The following is a 13,292-nucleotide window of genomic DNA, read 5'->3' on the forward strand; positions in this document are numbered from 1 at the left end:
CCCCAGGATGCAAGGGTGGTTCAACATTTGCAAATCAATCAATGTGACAGAACACATTAATAAGAGGAGAGAGAAGAACCATATGGTCCTCTCAATTGATGCAGAAAAAGCATTTGACAAATTACAGCATCCTTTCCTGATTAAAACTCTTCAGAGTATAGGGATAGAGGGAACATTCCTCAAGTTCATAAAATCCATCTATGAAAAACCCACAGCAAATATTATCTTCAATGGGGAAAAGCTGAGAGCCTTTCCCCTAAGATCAGGAACACGTCAAGGATGCCCACTCTCGTCACTATTGTTCAACATAGTACTAGAAGTCCTAGCAACCGCAATCAGACAACAAAAAGAAATAAAAGGGGGGCGCCTGGGTGGCTCAGATGGTTAAGCATCTGCCTTCAGCTCAGGTCATGATCCCAGGGTCCTGGGATCGAGCCCCACATCAGGCTCCTTGCTCAGCTGAGAGCCTGCTTCTCCCTCTCCCTGCTGCTCTGCCTACTTGTGCTCTTTCTCTATCTCTCTGTCAAATAAATAAATAAAATCTTTTAAAAAAAAAAAAAGAAATAAAAGGTACTGAAATGGGCAAAGAAGAAGACCAACTCTCTCTTTTTGGAGATGACATGATACTTTATGTGGAAAACACAAAACACTCCACCCCCAAATTACTAGACCTCATACAGCAATTCATTAATGTGGCAGGATACAAAATCAATGTACAGAAATCAGTTGCTTTCTTATACACTAACAACGCAACTGTAGAAAGAGAAATTAGAGAAACGATTCCATTTACAATAGCACCAAAAACCGGGGTGCCTGGGTGGCTCAGTCGTTTAGCGTCTGCCTTCGGCTCAGGTCATGATCCCAGGGTCCTGGGATCGAGTCCCACATCGGGCTCCCCGCTCTGCGGGAAGCCTGCTTCTCCCTCTCCCACTCCCCCTGCTGTGTTCCTGCTCTCGCTATGTCTCTCTCTGTCAAATAAATAAATAAAAAATCTTTAAAAAAAAAAACAAAAAACAATAGCACCAAAAACCAATAAGATACCTTGGAATAAATCTAACCAAAGAGGTAAAGGATCTATACTCTAGGAACTACAACACACAAAAAGATGGAAAAACATTTCATGCTCATGGATCGGAAGAGTAAACATTGTTAAAATGTCTATGCTGCAAGCCATCTATACCTTCAATGTCATCCCGATCAAAATTCCAATGACATTTTTCAAAGTGCTGGAACAAACAATCCTAAAAATGTATGGAACCAGAAAAGACCCTGAATCGCTAAGGAAATGTTGAAAAAGAAAAACAAAGCTGGGGGCATCATGTTGCCCGATTTCAAGCTATATTACAAAGCTGTGATCACCAAGACAGCACGGTACTGGCACAAAAACAGACATATAGACCATTGGAACAGAATAGAGAACCCAGATATGGACCCTCAACTCTATGGTCAAATAATCTTTGACAAAGCTGGAAAAAATATACAATGGAAAAAAGACAGTCTCTTCAATAAATGGTGCTGGGAAAATTGGACAGCCACATGCAGAAGAATGAAAGTCGACCATTCTCTAACACCATACACAAAGATAAACTCAAAATGGATGGAAGACCTCAATGTGAGACAGGATTCCATCAAAATCCTAGAGGAGAACATAGGCAGTAACCTCTTTGACATCGGCCACAGCAACTTCTTTCAAGATACATCTCCAAAAGCTAGTGAAACAAAAGCAAAAATGAACTTTTGGGACTTCATCAAGATAAAAAGCTTCTGCACAGCAAAGGAAACAGTCAACAAAACAAAGAGGCAACCCACAGAATGGGAGAAGATATTTGCCAATGACACTACAGATAAAGGGCTGGTATCCAAGATCTATAAAGAGCTTCTCAAACTCAACACCCAAAAAAAGAAATAATCAAGTTAAAAAATGTGCAGAATATATGAAAAGACACTTCTCTGAAAAAGACATACAAATGGCTAACACACATGAAAAGATGTTCATCATCATTAGCCATCAGGGAAATTCAAATCAAAACCATACTGAGATACCACCTTACACCAGTTAGAATGACAAAAACTGACAAATGGACAGTTAGAATGACAAAATGGACAGGGAAAGAAACAACAAATGTTGGAGAGGTTGTGGAGAAAGGGGAACCCTCTTACACTGTTGGTGGGAATGCAAGTTGGTACAGCCACTTTGGAAAACAGTGTGGAGGTGCCTCAAAAATTTAAAAATAGAGCTACCCTATGACCCAGCAATTGCACTCCTGGGTATTTACCTCAAAGACACAGATGTAGTGAAAAGAAGGGCCATATGCACCCCAATGTTCATAGCAGCAATGTCCGCAATTGCCAAACTGTGGAAAGAGCCAAGATGCCCTTCAATAGATAAATGGATAAAGAAGATGTGGTCCATATCTACAATGGAATATTACTCAGCCATCAGAAAGGATGAATACCCATCTTTTACATCAACATGGATGGGACTGGAGGAGATTATGCTAAGTGAAATAAGTCAAGCAGAGAAAGTCAATTATCATATGGTTTCACTTATTTGTGGAACATAAGGAATAGCATGGGGGACATTAGAAGGAAGGGAAAAATGAAGGGGGGGACATCGGAGGGAGAGATGAACCATGAGAGACTATGGACTCTGAGAAACAAACAGGGTTTTAGAGGGGAGTGGGGAGGGGGGATTGGTTAGCCCAGTGATGGGTTTTAAGCATGGCACGTACTGCATGGAGCACTGGGTGTTATACGAAAAGAATGGATGGTGGATCACTACATCAAAAACTAATGATGTATTGTATGGTGACTAACAAAACATAATAAAATTTTTTTAAAAAGTTCAGTTATGCAAGAGGAATAAGTTACGAAGATCTGAGTATAGTCAATAATACTGTATTGTTTACTAGAAATTTGCCAAGAGGCAAATTTTAAGTGTTCTCACCACAAAGGAAACAAAGGTAACTAGGTCAGGTCATAGATATGTTAATTAGCTTGACTGTGGCAATTGACTCACAATGTGTACATATATCAAAATATCAAGTTGTACAGCTAAAATATATAATTTTAATTTGCCATTATATATCAGTAAAGATGGAAAAAATGCACAAAAGCCATAAACAGACACTTTCCTAAGGATACATACATGGCACGGGAGCATTAGAAATATTTAACATCACTAGCTATTAAGGAAATGCAAATTAAGACTATGATGAGCTACCACTACATACCCATTACAACCACTATTACAAAAAATAGTTACAATACCAAATACTAGGAAAAATAGGGAGTAACTGGATTTCTCATACACTGCTGGTGCAAATGGAAAATGGTGCAGCCATTCTGAAAAATAGTTTGGCAGTTTCTTAAAGAGTGAAACGTATACTTACCATACAACCCCAATCATACTCCTAGGCATTTATCCCAGAGAATAGTAATTTATGTTCATACAAAAACTTTGACATCAATGTTCACAGCATCTTTATTTATAATAGCCCCTAATTAGAAACAACCAAAATGTCTTTTAACAGGTGAATGGCCAAATAAATGTTATATTCACACAGTGGAATACTAGGTGGATGAAGAGTGGATTAGTAGTTCGTAGAGATTAGGGATAGTATGGGAGAGGGGATGGGTATGATTATAAAGAGGTAGCATGAAAGAAATCTTTGGGGCAATAAGACAGTTTTATATCTTAATTGTGGTGATTACACAAATCTCCACATGAGATAAAATGGTGTAGAGCTATTCATACACACTGTACCAATGTCTATTTACTGGCATTGATATATTACAGTTATGCAAGATATAAGCATTGGGGAAAACTTTTGAAGAATAAAACTGTGCCAATTACCATCATTAAAAAATTTCTTCCAAAGTATATGTAAAATAACAATAATTGGAAAACATTTTCTTCTTAAAAGGGCAAGACAAAGATAGAGGGAAAAAGTTTGCAAAATATATATTAGACAAAGGTCTGAACTTCTGAGAAGATGGAAAACCCCAAAAAACTAAACTAAAAAAATGGAGCTGAAAATGTGATCACTCCATTAAAGGAGATTATTACCGGTAAAAAAAAGCCCATGAAAAGAGGTTCCAAATTGTTAATCATCAGGGAAATACAAATTAAAACACCATAAGATATAACTAGATCCTAACTAGAATGGTTAAAAATAATAAGACTTATCAAGCCAAATGTTGGTAACCAGAGAGCAATGAGAACCCTCAGACATTGCTCACAGGCATGAAAAACAGTAGAACCAACTCAGAAACATTTGGCAGTTTCTTATCAAGTTACATATAAACTTACCACTCGTAGGTATTTACACAAGGGAAATGAAAACATGTTGATACAAAGACTTGTATAAACGTTCATAGCAGTTTTATTCATAATAGCCCCGAACTGGAAGAAAGCCCATGGATCTATCAACTGAAAGGATGACACACACACACATCCATGAGTCTCAAAAGCATTTATGCTAAGTGAAAGAAGCCAGACAAAAGAGAGTATATACTTTACGGTTCTATTTATACAAAATTTGAGAAAAGGCAAAGTGCTTGCATTAGAAAGCATATCAGTGAGATAGAGAGTTAGGGATGGAGGTAGGGGACTCACCGCAAAGGGGTACAAGAATCTTTTAGGGGTGATGGAAACATTCCAAATTACGAGTTTGATGATGAAAATCTACTACATAATTTTTCAAAACTCATTGACTTATATACTGAAAAGTCCTGAGTTTTATTTTCTGTTAAACACACCTCAACAAAAGTGATTACCATTTTAAAAAGAAAAAAGAAAAACCAGAATATGCAGTCAAAAGGGAGTCACGTGGTAAGGTGTGCTCACCCACTGAGACGAGGTGGCTGTAGTTCTCTAGCATCACATCTCGGTACAGAGTCCTCTGAGCAGAGTCCATCTGCCGCCACTCCTCCTGGGTGAACTCCACAGTCACATCCTTGAATGACACTGACGCCTGCAACAGGACATTTCTGATCAATCTGAGGCCAGAATCAGGGACATGGAAACAATTTTTGGAAACTAAGTCTTACTATGTTTACCTTAGAGTTTAAAACAAAATGCTATAAAGGATGACTATCATGGCCCTAACTCTGTCTTATACTTTGGGGATATGCACACAGTTAGTTTAAAAAAAAAAAAAAATTCTCATGCTCTGATTTATTTATTTATTTTTAATTTATACACATATATTGTCAATATAATGAGAAAACTTAGTGCCTTATTTTTTAAGGTAAAGTTATTATAAATAGGATTCCTGTATACATTTCCCATACACCAACAGATTATGCTGAGCACTTGGTACAGTATACACATATCAATCTGGAGATCTCTGCTGGGGTAATAGAGAACTAACGAAGAGACACATGTAAGACTGGGGAAGTATTTAGAGACCACCAGATTCATACTTCAGGAGCAATGCTTTAGAACAGGATTTCTTCAACTTGGCACTGCTAACACTGTGGGACAGATAATGCTATTTCTGTGCAAGACTGTCCTGTGTATTTTATTTTATTTATTTATTTTTTATTTATTTATTTGACAGAGAGAGACACAGCGAGAGAGGGAACACAAACAGGGGGAGCTGCAGAGGGAGAAGCAGGCTCCCCGTTGAGCAGGGAGCCCGATGTGGGACTCGATCCCAGGACCCTGGGATCATGACCTGAGCCGAAGGCAGACGCTTAACGACTGAGCCACCCAGGCGCCCCTGTCCTGTGTATTTTAGAATATATATCAATATCTCTCTCTTCTACTGATTAGATGCCAGCAACATCCCAGTTGTGACAATCAAAAATATCTCCAAACATTGCCAAATGTCTCCTGGGGAGCAAAATCATCTCCAGTTAGGAACCATTGCTCTGTATAAAAGGTGGACAATATCTTAAGCAGCAAAACAAAATACCCAATTTAAGAGATGGCTTATACTAAAGCAAAGTTAAAGAATGGGAAATTAATCCTTATAGGAAACAAAAACTTCTCATTATTTTCCTGTGCACCTATATACAGAGATGCTGCATAAGCAACTGGGTAAATACGGATGCCATATGTAGAGATTAGAAGAATTAAGTACAAGTCAGAGGTTGGGTCATTGTGAGGCGGATGTTCTTCGTTTGCACTCAAAACACCTGTAGAAAATATAGATGGAATTATTTATTTCATTGTTGGTTGCATGACTTTGGAACAGACAGAGGTCTAAAATGAAAATAAGGAATTAGGAGATATCAGTCATTAAGATGGCTAACTGAAGTCATCAGAAAAAAAGGGATCGCTCAAAAAGGACACAGAAACAGGAGAGAAAAGGACCAAGTAGAGAATTCAAGGGAATAGCAAAATTTCAGGCAGGTAGAAAAAGAAAGGCCATGAAGACTGAGAAAGAATTCTGAAATGGTAGAAAGAAAAATTGGAAAGATTAGAGTACTGGAAATTAAAAGGAAGAAGAATTAAAAGCATGATTCCTCTAGTTCAAGGGAATAGATTGAGCATACACATTTACCTCCCTGCCTTTAAAAACAGACTCAAGTAAAATACAAAACCTACTATAAAAATGACAAAAGAGGAATACAGAGAAACGTCCCAGCAGAAGGCCCCAAAATTTGAACAAATTCTAGAAGATAGAGGGTAAGATAGTATTAGATAAGCAAAACATGAGAATGTTGGCCACACTTTAATACAAACATAGACGTGGGCAGAAGGAGCAGGGAAGTGATGAAAGTCTAAAAAGACATCCAACCTTAAACTGAACAGGACCTAGAACCAAGTGTGTAATAGGAAGAATGAGTAACACAGTAAATTTCCTATTTGAATACAAGTGACATCATTCAAATGCATGAGAAAAGTCTGGACCCAAAAATGTCACAGGGTAACTAGATGGCCACCTGGGAAAAGACTGTTTCTTGTACCACAGAGCGGGATAAAAATTAAAATGTATTCAAAATCTAACTGTAAAAAATAAAATCAAATTTCAGAAGACTACACAGAATAATTACTTTACATTGGAGGGGGAAATGCCCAATTATGACTGAAAATCCAGGAACATTAATGAAAAAACTCCTAGATTTGACATAAAAATCAAATGCTTTGGGGTGCCTGGGTGGCTCAGTCGGTTAAGTGTCTGTCTTCGGCTCAGGTCATGATCCCAGGATCTTGGGATCGAGCCTGCACTGGGCTCCCTGCTCAGTGGGGAGCCTGCTTTTCCCTCTCCCTCTGCTCCTCCCTGCTGCTCGTGCACACTCGCTCTCTCACTCTCTCACACATGCTGTCTCTCTCTCTCAAATAAATAAAGAAAATCTTTAAAAAAAAATCAAATGCCTTTATGACAAAAAAAAAAAATCACGAGCAAGGCAAAATTACAAAAACCTTTAGGGAAATTGTGCAATGTATATCACAGAGAAAGGGCTAGAATGTTATAGTGGATACAGTAATTAAAATCAGTACATCAATAGGAAAACAGGTAAGGGATGAACAGTTCAACAAAAAAAGAAATATAGATTAATTACAAACAAAAAAGAATGTTCCACACCTCACTCATGAGAAAAGCTTATAAAACTAAACTGAGATTATTTTAATCACATTGGTAAAAATTCAAAATTTGACAGCATGCTCTATTTGCAAGGTTGTAGAAAAGAAACACACACTCCCAGATTGTTGGCTCTACCTTAAATTACATCCAGAGTTTGACCACTTCAAAGCAACTAACACCATTATGATTATAATTTCTTGCTAGGATTATAGAAACAGACTCCTATATTGTTCCTGCTTCTAGTCTAGGGTCTATCTTCAGACAGTAGACAGTGTTATTCTTGAAAACTGTAGTCAAAACTATCCTTCTGTGTCAAACCCCAAATCCTCAAAACCCTCCATATCACCTAAGTGAATGGAGAGAGATACTGTATTCATTAATTGGAAGACTCATTATGATCAAGATGTTAATTCTTCCCCAGTTGATCTCTACACTATAGATTCTGTGGATTCAGTGCAATCAAAATCAAAATCTCAGCAGGCTCTTTTGAGACAGAGAGGAAGATTTTCAAAACTTTCTATAAAGAAGCAAAGGACCTAGACTATCCAAAACAATTTAAAAAAAGAACAAAGTTGGAAGACTCACATTATCTGATTTCAAGAGTTACTGTAAAGAGACAACTCATCAAGATAGGTCTGGTATTAGCAAACGGATTAACACCAGTCATCAGAAGTGAACAGAGTCCAAAAACAGACCCTACATACATTACTAATTGGTTTCCCACGAAGATGCCAATGCAATTAATGGACAAAGTATATTTTTGTCAACAAATGGTGCTGACAGGTGGGTAGGTAAAGGTAGAGAGCACAAATATGACAAGTATATGTCCCTCAATTCCCAATATTTAGAGTCCACTGCCTGCACAGAATATTAAGACCCTCAGACCCTGAAATTCTAGGTTTCAGATTGGGCCAACTAGAACATATTTTGTCCTTTTCTGATTAGCAGCCTTTATGCTAAAATAAAATTTAAAAGCTGATCAAAAAAGGAATTACTGTTATAACAGATAAAGACTTTGAAATCCTAAGACAATGCTATTAACAAATTCATGAAAATACATTTAAAAATGTAAATAAAATGAACAATTTTCTATGAAAACATAATACCAAAAGTTATATTAAGAAAAATATAGGGGTGCCTGGGTGGCTCAGTCAGTTAAGAATCTGAGTCTTGATTTCGGCTCAGGTTATGATCTCAGTGTCATGTGATCAAGCTCTGCATCGAGCTCTGTGCTTAGCAGGTACTCTGCTTGAGATTCTCTCTCTCCCTCTCCATTTGCCCCTCCCCCCATGCTTTTTCTCTCTCTCTGTCAAATAAATCTGAAAATAAAAGAAAAAAATACAAATCCAATATAAGCTTATGACTAATAAGTTAACAACCAGAGTCTTCACGCTAAAGTCTTCTAAAGGTCTAAATCTATATGTAAATTTCACAAAAATCCTCATATAATACAATTTTCTCATCTAAATTGCTAGAAAAGGAGCAGAAAAGTTCTCCATTTACTTTCATAAAACTATGACCACGATACCATACTTGGACAGAGAAACAAGAAAGTATAGTCTAATCCAACTTGTGGATACAGAAATATAAACCCTGAATATAGTATTAGCAAAAGCCCTGAGGAAAATATGTAAGAAGCAACTTACCACACTTATTAGCAACTAGGGTGTATACAGGAATTCAAGTTAATATTAGAAAATATGTTACACTGTTTACAGTATTCAGATGAAAGGAAATAAGCTCTAGTTTTATTCCAATCCATACACAAGAGACAATCAATAATTCAATGCACATTCATGACTAACATGAAATCTTAGCAACCTGGTACATGGAAGGAACCTAACCCTACTCTAAGAAAGGTTATCTACCAAAAGCTGAAAGAAAACATCACAGCTGATAGTCAAACTGTATATTTTTGCTCAAGATTGATGTTTCTAGTTGTTCTTTTCCATTTAATGCATGGATCCTTCTAGACCTCATAAATCCATTACAATACTAAGTGGGGAATAAATGAAGAGCTCACCTGAGCTGTGTTCATTTTCTGTGGCTCTTGGGAGAGTGTAGAGAACTGTGGTTCAGCTGAGGGGACAGAAAGAAGACAGGGGTCACGAGATCTGGCCTATCTTACAGCTCCTACACTCACCTCCCCAAATCTCAGCACCCCAGTGGAGGATCATCCATCCTCCTCATAGGCACGGGACCCTCTGGACCTTGAAAAGGAATGAGAAGGAGCATGTACAGGCAGCACCACCTGTCTGGTGTCACTCTGAAATGATCATGGGCTTAAATCTGCAATTTTTTACTGAGTGAACATAAAATTTTCTTGACTGATTTAACAATAATGCATGTGTTCTTGTGACTAACACAAAGCAACACGTTAGCTGAATTAGAGTACGCCAAAGGATGAGACACTATTCTTTCAGTAAAATTACCTTAGCAGACAAACGCTCAGCAATCATCATTTACATATTTTTCTCAGTAATATTATTTACCCCCGGTATAGAAATCCATGGCAAGCCTACTAAAAGAGATGGATGCTTCAAGACAGGAATTTTTAATTGTTTTAGCGGTGGTGATGTATTTTTCAAAAGGCCCCTTTGATAAGATGCTTTTGGTGATTCACCTGGAAGAGAGTAAGCTCCACTCTTTTCCTCCTAACTCTCTCACAAACTGGGTTTTCCCAAACAAGTCATTGAACCTTTCTGGTTCACTGAAGCTTTCAAAAGAGAAGTAGATGACCTCAGAAAACACTTCCCTTATCAGCATTCTGGAATCCTGTGAGGTCAGGATAATGTCACTAGTGTCACATGTGGGGATGGACAGGTGGGACAGCAGTGCAACATCTATAGAGTGAGGGCCATTTAAGGGCAGTGGAGACAGAATTTCCTCCCTCTGCCTGGTTATCCCTTACCCCCAAACCTTGCTGTCACAAGCTCTCCAAGAAGTGGCCTTTCCTGAGCAGCCTGCCCCTGGACCACCCCAGCTCACTTCACTCTTCTCAAGGCTGGCCCCAACCCTCCTGTCACACAGTGTGGTTTATCACTAAGTCTAGCTTATTCTGGGTAAGGGGATCAGGAACTGCTTCTGACCTTGCAAATCTAGGATCTGCTCCTTTCTGGCCCTTCTGTCTCTTCTCTAAAGCTCTGGAGAGAGGTCTAAGGTCAGAGGGGTGCTCTCTTCCAGGTAAGACTCCTATTCACAGAGGTCCCTGCTTCCTACCCCACAGGGGTTTACTTTGTTTCAAGGCAATTGGGACATGGACCTAAAAACTCATTTTAGGGGCAAAACCAAGAGTCTTGGAATTTATTATAATGTCACACTTAAAAGACAGCCTGACAACACAGAAGGGGACAGGAACCTCTGTCTGACCCAAGGGACCTGAAGACACACTAAAAATACCAGAGTAAATTTGATATATGGTCGGATTCCATCTACGTTCACCTTCCCTTATATCCTTGGGGATTTGGGGACAGGCCACTTTGCTAAGTGCTGTGAACGCTGCAATGCTGGTTTCAGGCAGGGGTGATATTTAGACAATGCCTGAGACTGGAAGTAAAGCACACTTGCCCTTGAATCCGAACTCCCTCACTGTTAGCTTGAGACCTGGGCACATCATTCCACCAAGCTGAACCTGGGTTGTTTTTTAATTTTTGTTTGTTTTTTATTTGTTTTAAGTGGTTGTGAGGTTATGTTAAACCATCCAATGCAAACAACAGTGTCTTCTAACTATAAGAGCAGCTGTCATTTACGCAGGGCATAATGCCCGGAACTTGTCTAAATACTTTACAAGTGATGACTTAGATCTAAGTTTCAAAACAACCCCATGGAACAGTCATATTAATATAATTTTGAGATGAGAAACCCGTCTCTTACCCAGGTTCCTTCTACCGCCTCTGCTGGAATTTACCCGGGCCTTTTCTGGCTCCCGAGCTCAGGCTCTCACCGCACTCACAGTCACCATCAGCGTTTTAAACGCACTTTGCCTCCCGCCGCCACTAAGTCGGGCTGCAGGCGTGTCCAACCACACTGTCCCTACACACCCAGGACCGCACCGAGCCCCTACTCAAGACCAGGCTCAGCCCCACCTGCGCGCCCGGCGCCGGAGGGCCAGGGTTCTCCCCCTACCTCCCCACACACCCCCACCGGCCTTCTGTCGGTCGAGGGCTGGCCGGGGCGCCTACCAGGGTATCCCCAAAACTTCCCGCTCCCGGCCCTAGACACAAGCGCTCCCCTCCCATAGAGAGCTCCCCTGCACTCTCACCCCAGGTGCACATCCTTTACTTTCGAGGAGAGTAGACCCGAGGGCTCTCAAACAGCTCTCCTGCAGTCCAGAGAAGACGAATGAGGAGGCGGAGCTACGGCTGCCCTTGCGCAAAAGGAGCCCCGAATTCTCTTCCCAGAGTGCCACGCGGCGAACTAAGAATACAGGACTACATTTCCCGTAGACCTCCGCGGCCACTTTTCATGTTGGTCTTTTCGCGTTTCCGTGTTTTAGAAAGCTAGAGGCTGCTGGTTTTTGTTTTGTTTTGTTTTTTGTTTTTAAGATGTTTTATTTATTTATTTGACACAGAGAGAGCGCGCGAGAGAGACAGAGAGCAAGCACCAGCAGGGGGAATGGCAGGCAGCGGAGAAGCAGGCTCTCTGCTGAGCAAGGAGCCCCATGCGGAACTCAATCCCAGGACCCCGGGATTATGACCTGAGCCAAAGGCAGCCGCTTAACTCACTGAGCCATCCAGGCGCCCTAGAGGCTGCTGTTCTTAAAACTCTCACGCCCAGGTTCTCTCCAAGATGGAAGAGATTAAGGGTGAAATTTGAACTCTGCTGCCAAATGCAAAAGGTGCTCCTCTATTGGCTCTCTGTTGAAATAGCATTTCCCCCCTTTGGTTATTTGGAGACAATGGGAAAACCTGAATATGGATCGGATATTGAAAATACTAAAATTACGGTTACTTAGGTAAAGTGTGAAAAAAAATTGAAGTTATGCAGGAAAAATGATTTTGTAAAAAAAAAAAAAGGCATGACGACTGAGGTATTTAGGATTGAAATGATAAAGCTATAAAATTATAATCATAATTTTTCAACCTGAGACTTCCACCCTGTCCCTTTACAGCCACCGGACCCACCGACCCCTGAGCTCCCACCTGGTGCCCTTGGAGCCCAGTGTGGAGCTTCTACTGGGGGTCAAGACAGGTGCTGTAGGTTTGGATGTATATAGGATGTTTTTTGATGAATTATCTTTTTCAATAAATTTTTATGTTGGTTATCTTGGATTTCCATGTGCATACCAACAAATTTGCTTGTTTTTTGCTGACATTTATAATTCTTTGTCATTCTCTAAGGAATTACAAGTAAAAGCACAAAATGGGTCAAACTATATTAAATCAATCATAATTGACTTTAACATAAAGATCACTAATGGAGGAAAAGTAGTCATTACATATGTTCATTTAAGAAACATTTATTGAAAACCTGCTGTGCAAGAGACATTCTAGATGCTGGGATAGAAATATCAGATAAAAGATCAAATTCCCTATCCCTGTGGACTTTATGGTCAGAGTTGTTTTGTGGACATATTAGGATCCCCTCAAGAAACAGGTGTCAATTGTCAAGAAACAATAGGACCCTGAGGAGAGTCTAATAAACAGGGCTCTAAAAACATGGGTAGGGTTGGTAAATCATCCTATAACTCGTGATGATAAGGAGGCATTATCACCACCAGGCTCATAGTGAGTATAGGTAATGTTAGGAGAACCT

The 13,292-nt window shown here is 39.6% G+C and overlaps 1 long non-coding RNA gene and 1 other non-coding gene across 2 annotated transcripts in view; both read right to left on the reverse strand.

The window, feature by feature from the left end:
* Positions 1-4,872, reverse strand: part of LOC123326502 — a 56,118-nt gene extending 51,246 nt beyond the window's left edge. The window contains exon 1 of the long non-coding RNA XR_006541132.1: positions 4,850-4,872. This is a non-coding gene — a long non-coding RNA (uncharacterized LOC123326502). The remainder of the gene's footprint in view (positions 1-4,849) is intronic.
* Positions 4,873-4,880: 8 nt separating this feature from the next.
* Positions 4,881-11,870, reverse strand: LOC110569928. The gene is made up of 3 exons (XR_006541133.1): positions 11,800-11,870; positions 9,562-9,617; positions 4,881-4,976 (listed from the first exon to the last, which is right to left on the reverse strand). It is a non-coding gene; the product is annotated as an uncharacterized LOC110569928 (transcript).
* Between the last annotated feature and the right edge of the window lie 1,422 nt (positions 11,871-13,292).

The sequence above is a fragment of the Neomonachus schauinslandi genome, chromosome 13 (genome assembly GCF_002201575.2).
Source record: "Neomonachus schauinslandi chromosome 13, ASM220157v2, whole genome shotgun sequence".
In the NCBI taxonomy this organism is placed as follows: domain Eukaryota; kingdom Metazoa; phylum Chordata; class Mammalia; order Carnivora; family Phocidae; genus Neomonachus; species Neomonachus schauinslandi.